This window comes from Salmo salar, chromosome 20, assembly GCF_965601325.2.
Source record: "Salmo salar chromosome 20, fSalSal1, whole genome shotgun sequence".
Taxonomy (NCBI): domain Eukaryota; kingdom Metazoa; phylum Chordata; class Actinopteri; order Salmoniformes; family Salmonidae; genus Salmo; species Salmo salar.
In genome coordinates this window covers 77,525,944-77,539,103 of record NC_138310.1, presented here as the reverse complement: position 1 = coordinate 77,539,103, position 13,160 = coordinate 77,525,944, and the positions used below count along the sequence as shown (strand labels likewise).

Genomic DNA, 13,160 nt, shown 5'->3' with positions numbered 1-13,160 from the left:
CTCAGGACATCTATCTGCAAACCATGACAGATAAGTTTGAGACCGAAAGGAGCAGGTGTGACACTCACGTGTCCAAAATCAGTACTCTAAGCGCTCAAGTGGACTCTGCAAGGCAGCAGAATTCCACCCTTAGGTACCATCTGGAGGAAATCCAGAATGGTCACGCTCTACAGCGCGACTACCCATCCAAGCAACCGGAGCCCTGTACTCACAGGAGTGAAGACAATAGGTTTCAGACCTTGCCTCCCTCATGTGTCCCTCAGTCTTCTCCTCTTGGCCCTTCGGCACTGAGTAACATGGCGCCTCTTGGTCAACAACAACAAGGCTTAGATTCTTCTCTTGGCCTTTCGGCCCCAATTTCTCCACAGGATGAAGCCAACCCTCTCCGCCCGCTTGGCGCGGAATACCTTGACAAACTCGTCAAGAATTTCCCCACCTTTGACCCCGTTCCAGGTCAGCCAAACGATACTGAGATGTTCCTAGCTGACATAGAGGACGCGTTGGATGGCTACCCGAACGCTACGGGTTCTCACAGGGTTTACCTGTTGAAGCGAACGTCGAATAGACACGTGACGAGGTTCATTCGTCTACAACAGCAACACGTGCTAAATGACTATGCTAAACTTGCCACAGCTTTGAAATTAGAATTCAGTGGTTCTGCGACTCGCAAACACGATAGCTCACTGGCTAACACCGTCAAACAAGCTCGAAACGAACACCCACAAGCTTACTATCATAGGCTTCGTTCAGCTTACTTTGGTCTACTCACTGAAACAGGAATGGAAGAGCTGTTACCATTCAAACAAATGTTTCTGTCGAACATGTATCCCACCTTCATTACCTACTTGGGCCCTGCCGCCCACGTTGGCTTGCCTATCTTACAACTCAGAGAGCTTGCAAGCACAGCTTTTGAGGCATCAAAAGTTCACAACGCTAAGAGCCCTGACCACTCAGTTTTGAAGTTTAACCAGGAGCACTCACTCCAGTTAGAGGGTGCATTATCAGGTATTGGAGCGTCAAGAGATGACGCACAACAACAGTTTCTCCCACGAAACCATGGTTCCAATAACCTCCGCGGTCGAAATAACTGTAAAGTACGTAGCCATCAACATGACTACCGCTACAATCGACCCGTTCGCTACGTTCCTGCACCCAACTCACAAAAAGTGTCAGAGCACAAGGGTAACAAAGGGTTGAAGGACGATCAAAACGTAGACCAATGTTCTCCAGAAGTCCCACTACGGGAAGAACTTAAGCGAGAACAATTTGAGAAAAGGGTAAAAGATAAGTCACAAGGACTAGACGGGGAATTACCGGACACCAGGTCCGCAGGAATTAACACCGATAGCATGGACGTTAAAGTTCAAATTTCTCCCGCTCTCATTCAAGACCCTATCCAGGGCCGGCTTGATCAAGAAACAAGCCCCCGGGCTCTGTCTATAGACTCTGATACAAAAGTTGCGAAGATAAAGGTCAAACGCTTTGTTAAAGCCAAGCCCACTCAAAATCGGAAAAGTTAATCTGCTTCCACCTTGAACAGAAATGGCACATCACGTCGTTGCGAACGACCACGACCACAATATGTCCACTAACCACGAATCTAAACAGCCATACCTGGAAACAGTCCTGGAGGACTGCTTAACTTGTCATGCGCTAATGGATTCGGGTGCGACAATATCACTCATCTCTCAAACATTGTTTGATGATCTCAAAAGGGCTTTGAAGCCAACTAAACATTGGTTAAAAGTGGAACAATGCGACACTAAGCTTTGAGGGGTCACTCAGACTACCTTGCCTCTCACATTGAGAGTCATGCTGAAACTACACTTCCAGGACGTATCGCTCGTTCACCCTGTGTATGTTACCAGCCTCGAAACTGTACCCCTGCTACTTGAAGCAGACTTGATGGATCGGTTACTCCCATTGATGGATTGGAAAACCAACCAGGTATGGTCACAGGCCACAGTGCCTTCTCCACTGACCACACTGTCTCCCCTTAACGCTAGCTGCAACGCAGTCCTTCACGAGGGGTATCTGTCGAAAGCACCCCTTGGGAAAAAGACGTTTAGAAACCTCTTGGTACAGAATCCGATCCACGGAGATATTACGATATCTCGACACATTCCATCAGCCAATCTGATTGACCATTCTTTTCATGATTTCGAGCCAACTGTCTCTGTGAATAAGCAACTTCCCTCCTCCTTGCAGTCGTGCAATACGATAGTTGAGATGAACTCTTGCCCTTTGGACACTTCCGCAAGCACTGCGGCCGTCTCAGCAAGAAAAACATTGATGCGCATAGTATACTCTGTTTCCGATGACACACCTTCCGCTTTGTTGGGGACACACCTTCCGCTCTGTCACCCCTTACAATGACACTAATGGCGTCAGTCCAGCAACTGACCCGATGACTCCCACTGGTGAAACACTTTGCGATATCACAGACCGATATCCTCGTCTCAGTTCGCAGGTAATGAAGAGGTTGCCACACGCGGACGCGGTGGTAACTGACATGCCTCGACAGCCACTGAGCGTTTTGAAGCACAAACACCAGGAGATTTGGTTGAAAGGTTACAGCCATTCTCATAACAACGCGGCCGCTGACAACTCGTACATAGGGTCCGACCATTTCATTTGCGCATCGGACACCAACACCACCCGCTGGTGGGGGGATCCCGAGGCACAAAGGGGGGGAATAGTAGCACAGACCCATGATGAGCCTCATCGAGGCCGGTGGGGGGGTCAAGACTACGGACAACACCGTACGAGAGCATAAATCAAATCTAGTTGTAAACTCCCCTATGAGAACAGTGAGGAGCAGACAGGCCCCTAGACGGGGATTATCTTAGAAGACATCTAAGATAGTACTGAGGTGTACCACACTGGTCGTAAAGGAAGTCCAGTGGACTTGTCCACCTCCAAAACAAATGGCATCAATAAACCATTCTTTGCCATGTGTAGGTTCAACTACAATACAACTAGTAATATGCTCCAATCATGTGTTCCGGTAGATAATATTTCAGAATAAATCGGTAGGATAACTGGTCCCCTTGAGTACCAGTACCAATACTAGCAACAGTCAGTCCAGCTACAATCAGTAAGAAGGTTAGAGACTTAACCAATCAAATTACCATTGACAACAGCGACATAGGAGTCACTCAGATTGCAACACGTGGAGGGGAATCTCCAGTGCACTCTTCCAATGGTTAACACACATGTCACTAATAAATAGGACCCTCCATTCAGGAGGAAAATTATTAGAAGTCATGAACCATGATCACACCACGTATGACTGGTCCAATACTTAAAGAGTACTTCCGTCGTGAGGTTAGCTCCTCCGTGGATAACATAGCTATGAAATAGACTTCATACCTATCGCCACTACAGTAGTGGAAGACACAGTGACTTGTAGAAAAACTACTACAGACTCCCTTGACACCATTTCTGACTGACCTCCAGGCATTGACCTGAAAATGATCTGACTACGTCAGACTCATTCTGAACAAGTTGTAATCTGCCCGGATACTTGGTTTTCTTCCCTTGACATGCGCGCTTGTGTAAGCATAAACGCACATGCACAACGGAACATCAAATTAGGATTTATGCTAGGACCACTTAAGGGCCCAAGCAATATACCAGCCTTAGTAAAGTTGAACATTTACTTCTAGGCCTTTGACTCTACAGCACTCACCAGTTTTCTTCCCAGAAGTCCATAGGTCATCCCTGTAGACTGCCCAAAACTAGTGCATTACAGCTGTAGACTTATCATATAGTTAAACTTAGGATAGCGCCTAAGCAACACACCAAGTAGGAAAAACCCTAGATATGGCATTAGAGACAATGCCATGATAATCATTTTGCCAGAACATTGGACGTACATAGAATACAGTCCAATTAGATGATTTTTTTGTGTGAGAACTATATTTTGTATATTTTTGTTTTGTTTATGCTTTCATTCCTTTTCGGTTCAGTTCCTTTGACACTTAGGAAGTGATAGAGCCGTAAACAAAGTCCCCATACAACCATCACTTAGTGCCATAACGCCGCTCATTGGGGAATGAATGTAATTATATATATTTCATGAGTGTGTGTGCGTTGTTAACATCTGCCTAAGTTAATGCCCAGATCTTCCAGTCTGGACGACGGGTCCGGAACGGCGACCCCAAATCCGGACACCCACGGCCTATCCTTGTGGCGGCATGCCCGCTGTCAGAGAGCCTACCAAGGTAAACCACCAGAGGGGTGGACCGCAACGGCGATCACCAACCAGGACATCCCCTGGCCCTTCCTGGGGTACTTTGCAGCTTCCAGGGAACCTACCAAGGTACACCACTAGAGGAGACCGCAACGGCGATCACCAACCGGACATCAACTGCCCATCCTTGTGGGGGACTGCTCCGCTTCCAGAGAGCCTATAAAAGTTCAACCACCAGAGGGGACTGCAACGATGATCTACCAACGGGACATCACGTGGTCATGATTTTATGTTGATTTGTAACTTGCAGGATAAACAAGATCCAAACCACCGGGGGGGTATGTCATGACGTTGGCCTCTTTGAGTACAGGGAGGACAGTTGACCCCCTCCCCCCCTTTGCACCATCCCCCAACCTACCTTCCCCCACCCAGTCCCTGTGTGAAGGAGTGGTAAAATTCCAGGAGAGTCTCTGGCCACATGGCCCATAGAGAGACACAGGAAATTCTTCCAACTCACAGAATTGGGGAGCCAAGCGACCTTTGTGTTCTGGAGAAGGTATGGAAGATTGGTGAAGAATCCAGCTACGAACTGGTGCGCTTGGTACAATTTTGTGATACTCAGAAGAGACAATATAGCCATATTACCATAAAACGGTTTATATAATAGCCTCAGCCTTGAGACTTGCATCCATATGGTTGTATAGAATGTATTAATAAGGATAAAGCTATTTGTAATACATTGAGATGCTATGTACTGATGTTAATGTGATAGAATTATATTTCTGTACCAAGCTTAACTCAGTCATCAGCACGCCCCCAGCGACACAGACAGGACCAGGCGTCATGTGACATGTTCACTATAAAACCACCCCACCCTGATTTACTAACCAAGACCCGGCCTCCACTCCATTGCGAGTTGGCCAATAGGTTTGACCATCCAAGTACTCTACTGAAAGTGAACTATACCACGTGGTTAACTTTTAGACTATTGATACCGACAGAATAAGAACAAGTCTTTGATATTAATTATTAGTCTGCAGCTAAGTAAATTATATCATTGAACGCGAAGACCAACGAAACATCCATTCTATGACGACATTAATGAAGGTCGCTTTGAAAGATCCATTCTAACCGAGAGAGAGAGAGAGAGAGAGAGAACTCTCCAATAGAACGACGCTCCAACAAGGATCCCGACGACACACTGAGCGTAAATATATATTGATTGCAATTGTTCCCGAATGAGTGAGCGTTCAATTGTCAATTGTTAATATTAATGAACTCTGTGTACCTCCTCAGCTGACCGTTTATGACCCATTGTCTAACAGACCAGCCATGCCTGTTTTAGCCCACTAGGACACATTACCCTACCAATTCTTTGTGATGATAATTACTGTTTGTATACTTTATGTGAATTACTTAGTTTAGTAAATAAATGATTTTAACCTCTATGGGCTAGGTGGGACGCTTGCTAAATGCAGCACTCACCTTTAATGATCTTCATCAGATGACAACCCTAGGACATTATGTTATACAATGCATGCATGTTTTGTTCAATCAAGTTCATATTTATATCAAAAACCAGCTTTTTACATTAGCATGTGACGTTCAGAACTAGCAAACTTCCGGGGAATTCGCTAACATTTTACTAAATTACTCACGATAAATGTTCACAAAAAGCATAACAATTATTTTAAGAATTATAGATAGAGACCTCCTCTATGCACTCGATATGTCCGATTTTAAAATAGCTTTTTGGTGAAAGCACATTTTGCAATATTCTAAGTACATAGCCCAGGCATCACGGGCTCGCTATTTAGACACCCGGCAAGTTTAGCACTCACCATAATCATATTTACTATTATAAAAGTTTGATTACCTTTTGTTGTCTTCGTCAGAATGCACACCCAGGACTGCTACTTCAATAACAAATGTTGGTTTGGTCCAAAATAATCCATCGTTATATCCGAATAGCGGCGTTTTGTTCGTGCGTTCCAGACACTATCCGAAATAGTAAAGAAGTGTCGCGCGCATGGCGCAATTCGTGACAATAAAATTCTAAATATTCCATTACCGTACTTCGAAGCATGTCAACCGCTGTTTAAAATCAATTTTTACGACATTTTTCTCGTAGAAAAGCGATAATATTCCGACAGGGAATCTCCTTTTCGGCAAACAGAGGAAAAAATCCCAAAGGCGGGGGCGGTCGGGTCACGCGCATAAGCCCAGTGTCCCTTGATCGGCCACTTGAGAAAGGCGATAATGTGTTTCAGCCTGGGGCTGGAATGACGACATTCTGTTTTTTCCCGGGCTCTGAGCGCCTATGGACGACGTGGGAAGTGTCACGTTAGAGCAGAGATCCTTAGTAAATGATAGAGATGGAAAAGAAGTTCAAGAAATGGTCAGACAGGCCACTTCCTGTAAAGGAATCTCTCAGGTTTTGACCTGCCATTTGAGTTCTGTTATACTCACAGACACCCTTCAAACAGTTTTAGAAAATTTAGGGTGTTTTCTATCCATATGTAATAAGTATATGCATATTCTAGTTACTGGGTAGGAGTGGTAACCAGATTAAATCGGGTATGTTTTTTATCCAGCCGTGTCAATACTGCCCCCTAGCCCTAACAGGTTAAGACAATTGATGTATGGATGACTCTTAGTAAAGACTGGGTTCGTGCAGATACAACAATTTACGACGTTTGGAATGAGACTGGACGCGAGGTAAAATACACCATTTAAACCAGAAGATAATCGGCCTATACTATAACAGAATATAATATATAATGTTATAATATAGGAAAGTAATATTAGGAAAATTATAGCTTCGTAATCTGAATATTTTCCTTGGTGCCCCGATCTCCTAGTTAATTACAATTAAACGATTAATCAGTTTAATCGCGTGATAATAATTACAGGGAGTTAATTGATAAACATGTCTTCAGTTTAATGGTACCCCAAAGACACGACATCTGTGTGTGGAGTAAAGTTGGTCTAGAGTTTGTTTCCTCTGGTTGCACATGTGACATGCTGGTAGAAATGAGGTAAAATGGATTTAAGTTTACCTGCATTAAAGTCCCCTGCCACTAGGTGTGCCACTTCTGGATGAGCATTTTCTTGTGTGGCCTTATACGTATGGCCTTATACAGCTCATTGAGTGCGGCTCATTGAGTGCTACAAAAAATATAGAAGAAAACTCTCCAGGTAGATAGTGGGGTTTACAGCTTATCATGAGGTACTCTACCTCAGGCGAGAAATACCTCGAGACTTCCTTAATATTAGACATTGGGCACCAGCTGTTATTGACAAATAGACACACACCCACCCCTTGTCTAACCAGATGTAGCTGTTCTGTCCTGCCGATGCACGGAAAACCCAGCCAAAAGTATATTATCCGTGTCGTCTTTCAGCCACAACTCGGTGAAACATAAGATATAACAGTTGTTAATGTCCTGTTGGTAGAATAGTCTCGAACAGAGATCATCGAGTTTATTCTCCAGTGATTGGACGTTGGCCAATAGAATGGATGTACCCACTCGCCGACGAATTCTCAAAAAGGTAACCTGATCTTCGCCCCCTTTTCTTCGCCCGATCTTCGCCCGTCTTTTCTTCAGGCAAATGTCAGGGATTTGGGCCTGGTCTTGGAGAAGCAGCATATCCATCGCATCAGACTCATTAAAGAAAAAATCTTCGTCCAGTTCGAGGTGAGTAATCGCTGTTCTTATATCCAGAAGCTATTTTCAGTCATAAAAGAAGGTAGCAGCAACATTATGTACAAAATAAGTTACAAACAATGCGAAAAAACACACAAAATAGCAGAGTTGGTTTGGAGCCTGTAAAACGGCAGCCATCCCCTCTGGCGCCATTATCTACCTCGAGCTGTCCTAATGTCAGTGCAAACAGAATCCACACACACACTCAAACACGTGGATGAATATGCAATGTGCCATAGATGAGCCTGATTATACTGTTGTAAACCTCAGTGCCAGTATATACAGAGCATTTGGAAAGTATTCAGATACCTTAACTTTTTCCACATTTTGTTGCGTTACAACCTTATTCTAAAATGTATTAAATTGTTTTTTTTCCCTCATCGATCTACACACAATACTCCATAATGACAAAGCAAAAATAATTATTTAGAAATATTTGCACATGTACATTTTTTAGTACCCTTCCACAGATCTTTCATGCATGTTAACATTTTTTTTTTTAAATGTTTCACCTTTATTTAACCAGGTAAGCTAGTTGAGAACAAGTTCTGTACCCACTCAATAACACAATATAAAAAATCAAGTGTTGTTGTTTGTGTCGCACTGCTTTGCTTTATCTTGGCCAGGTCGCAGTTGTAAATGAGAACTTGTTCTCAACTGGCCAACCTGGTTAAATAAAAGTGAAATAAATCAAAATCAAAATCTGTGCCTCGACACAATCCTGTTTCAGAGCTCTACAGACAATTCCTTGGTTTTTGCTGAGACACTGTCAACTGTGGGACCTTATATAGACAGGTGTGTGCCTTTCCAAATCATGTTCAATCAATTGAATTTACCACAGGTGGAGTCTAATCAAACATGTCAAGAATGATCAATGGAAACAGGATGCACATGATCTCAATTTCGAGTCTCATAGCAAAGGGTCTGAATACATATGTAAATAAGGTATTTCTGTTTTTTATTATATACATTTGGAAAAATGTCAAACATTTTTTTTTGCTTTGTCAATATGGGGTAGTGCGTAGACTGATGAGGAAAAATATTAATTTAATAAATTTTAGAATAAGGCTCTAACGTAACAAAATTTGGAAAAAGTCAAGGGGTCTGAATACTTTGCGAAAGGCACTATACGTCTTTTAATGTAGCTGCCATGGCAAGGTTCCCTGAGGGAAGAGAAATATGTCACAGTAGAATTGGCTCCTCTGGAACTTAGTGTTGAGCATTACTTGACAGAGAGACACAGAGAAATGATCTGCCCTTGCTCAGATGACATACAGTACCAGTCAAAAGTTTGAACACACCTATTCATTCAAGGGTTTTTCTGGTTGAGGGAATGCCAAGAGTGTGCAAAGCTGTCATCAAGGCAAAGGGTGGCTACATTGAAGAATAGCAAATATAACATATATTTTGATTTGTTTAACTTTTTTGGTTACTACATGATTCCATATGTGCTATTTCATAGTTTTGATGTCTTCACTATTATTATTCAAATTAGAAGTAAAAAATAGTAAAAATAAAGAAAAACCCTTGAATGAGTAGGTGTGTCCAAACTTTTGACTGGTACTGTATATACTGAAAAAAAATATAAATGCAACATGTAAAATGTTGGTCCCATGTTTCATGAGCTGAAATAAAAGATGCTGGAAATGTTCCACACGCACAAAAAGCTTATTTCTCTCAAATTTTGCGCACAAATGTGTTTACACCCTGTTAGTGAGCATTTCTCCTTTCCCAAGACCATCTATCCACCTGACAGGTGTGGCATATAAAGAAGCTGATTAAACAGTATGATCATTACACAGGTGAACTTTGTGCTGGGGACAATAAAAGCCTACTCTAAAATGTGCAGTTTTGTCACACAACACAATGCCACAGATGTCTCAAGTTTTGAGGGAGTGTGCAATTGGCATGCTGACTGCAGGAATGTCCACAAGAGCAGTTGACAGAAAATCTCATGTTATTTTCTGTGCCATAAGATGCCTCCAACGTCGTTTTAGAGAATTTGGCAGTACGTACAACTGGGCTCACAACCGCAGACCACGTTTAACCATGCCAACCCAGGACCTCCATATCTGCATTTTCATCTGCAGGATCGTCTGAGAACATCCACCCAGACAGCTGATAAAACTCTGGGTTTGCAAAACCCAAAACATTCTGCACAAACTGACAGAAACCATCTCAGGGACGCTCATCTGCGAGCTCGTCCTCCTCCCCAGGGTCTTGGCCTGACTGCAGTTCAGCATTGTAACCGACTTCAGTGGGCAAATGCTCTCCTTCGATGGCCACTGGCATGCTGGAGAAGTGTGCTCTTCATGGATGAATCCTGGTTTCAACTGTACCAGGCAGATGGCAGACAGCGTTGTGTGGGCGTGCGGACAGCGTTGTGTGGGCGTGCGGACAGCGCTGTGTGGGCGTGCGGACAGCGTTGTGTGGGCGTGCGGACAGCGTTGTGTGGGCGTGCGGACAGCGTTGTGTGGGCGTGCGGTTTGCTGATGTCAACGGTGTGAACAGAGTGCCCCAATGTTGGCAGTGGGTTTATGGTATGGGCAGGCATAAGCTACGGACAATGAACACAATTGCATTTTATCGATGGCAATATGAATAAACAGAAATACTGTGACGAGATCCTGAGGCCCATTGTCATGCCATTAACTCGCCTCCATCATCTCATGTTTAAGCATGATGATGAATGGCCCCATGTCGCAAGGATCTGTACACAATTCCTAGAAGCTGAAAATGTCCCAATTCCTCCATGACCTCACCAGACATGTCACCCATTGAGCATGTTTGGGATGCTCTGGATCGACGTGTAAAACAGCGTGTTCCAGTACCCGCCAATATCCAGCAACTTCGCACAACCATTGAAGAGGAGTGGGACAACATTCCACAGGCCACAATCAACAGCCTGATCAACTCTATGCGAAGAAGATGTGTCGCACTGCATGAGGCAAATGGTGGTCACAGAAGATACTGATTGGTTTTCTGATCCACACCCCTACCGTTTTTTTAAGGTAACTGTGACCAACAGATGTGTCTGTATTCATGTAAAATCCATAGATTTATTTCAATTGACTTATTTGCTAAATGAACTGTAACTCAGTAAAGTCTTTGAAATTGTTGCATGTTGCATTTTTATTTTTGTTCAGTGTACATCAACAAAACTCATTGCTCGGTGATACTCAATGCTATGGAGTTCTACAGTATACACGATCAAATACATCTTATATTGAACATTGCACTCAAAACAAACGACACATTGATGACCTGCAAAGCAACCACATAAAGATGCTATAAGCTATGGTTATAATGGTAGACACATCTAAGTAAGGTCATTCTTACTGTAGATAGTGGATCAACATCTTGATATTGCATGTGAAATTCAAAGCCTTCTGTAGTAGCTCAATGTATTGATTGTCTCATAGTCCCCAATGCAATACCCTGTATGATCCATGACTTTCAACGCAGCAAGCTACCTTGCTGGATATGGTAATTGCAACTCACCAACGTGCAATGAAAAATGCATGAATTAAATGCATATGATATGTAGACATTTTAAATAAAGCAATACACATATTTGCATAATACAGGCACAGAGTAGTATACATCCCCCGGGTATATTTTTATATAAGAAGTGACTCAATATTTATTTGGATATCTATATTGGAAAATATTTGTCTAAGGACATAGTCATAGGCAAAATGAAACATACAAAATCCATTAAATACACGAGAGAATCGTAAAGATAAAGATAAAACTGGAAATAAGTTAAGTCCAAATAGACCGGCGTCTTTGCTACAATGACAGTCAGTCATATTTCATTTCATTCCCTTTCATGACAAGACACTCCAGGTGGACAGTTGAAGAAACTTTCAGCACCTCACCGAGAGGACTTTAAAACGACGATGGCTATTTGTATTTGGTTCAAATGGACATTCTATTATACATCCTCGTTTACATGCAGAGGCATCATATAAGCTACCATGGGCGCACGGACTGCGGAGGATAGAAAGATGTCAGCTCTGTGCTTTTATGCCAGCTCGTGCTGGCTTCACTAAGAATGATCAATAATGGTTTTCTATTCACCATTTATTCACAGTGATGTAAGATTTCACAAGAGTGACAACAAGTGGGAAACTTTACACGCACAATAAATGACATTGGCATCAATGACTACTACAAAACATGTGCTGGGTGTATCAGATTTCACAATTAAAGTTTAAAATGAAAGCAAAAGGCCAGAGGATGCGTCCGTACAGCCATGATGAGGCTCCAGTAGAGGTGCATCTCAAGCTGTTGTTAAAACAGTGTCCACACCTAAATAAGTTTTAACCAATATGTATGTAGGCCTATGTACATTTGCCTAGCCTACAGTTCCTTTCAGATATAGTGACGTAGACAATAACCGATAGATAGCCTTATGGCTGCGGTGTGCTGATTTATATTTAAAAAATATCGTCTAATTAGGAACATACCTTAATGTACTGAAATGTTCCGTTTTGGAAAGAGGACTAATGTGTAAAAACAAACACAATTAAAACATTGCCCAGGCAGGCTACATAGCCGAGCGACAAATGAGGAACGAACGCATCACTAGCTGCATCTCATACTGTGAGCAAACAACAGTGCAGCACACACGTAAAACTCACAAATAAATGACAACTTACCAAGTTTTCCAATTTCTGTGGTATTATACTGGTCTATGTGCTTGTCTAAATCAAAATAAGAATTGGTCCATGGTCATATGAAGATGTGCGAAACTTTCCTGTGTAGCCCACGTTACCTCGCAGCGCAAACACCATAGAATAGCAAATTAAAACTATAACTGCCAACTGGACAAGTTGAGCGGATATCGGTACTTCTTCTCTGCTTGTAAAAACAAAGGAGCAGATACTGGAATCAAATCAGTTCTTTGGAGAAGCCTAATCCTCGAGAAGATGGGAATCCTGGACCGTTATCTATAGAAGAGTTAAATCAGAGATGGAACATCAGCGCATACAACTCTGTCCATGCCTCTTCTCTTCTCCTGCAGAGGAACGGCTAGCCAGCCAGCCTCCCTGGGTCCTAAAGCTGCGCTAAGATGATTCTCTGCCACAGGAGGAGTAAAACCGTGAGTCCTATTTGATCTGACTGCAGTGGGTGAAATGAATGTACATTCTGACTTGTCTAAATTAACCCATAGTGGATGTTCAACATGGGAAACGAGAATTTCAAGCTCCAATCCATTCTCCGTGGTAGGCTATTCCTGGCTGTGATAATAA

The 13,160-nt window shown here is 42.9% G+C and overlaps 1 protein-coding gene across 1 annotated transcript in view; it reads right to left on the bottom strand.

Annotated features, from left to right (window-relative positions):
* The window catches only part of robo1 (roundabout, axon guidance receptor, homolog 1 (Drosophila)), a 664,161-nt gene extending 651,225 nt beyond the window's left edge, over positions 1–12,936 (bottom strand). The window contains exon 1 of the mRNA XM_082966738.1: positions 12,567–12,936. The gene's annotated coding sequence lies outside the window, so the exon portion shown is untranslated. The remainder of the gene's footprint in view (positions 1–12,566) is intronic.
* Between the last annotated feature and the right edge of the window lie 224 nt (positions 12,937–13,160).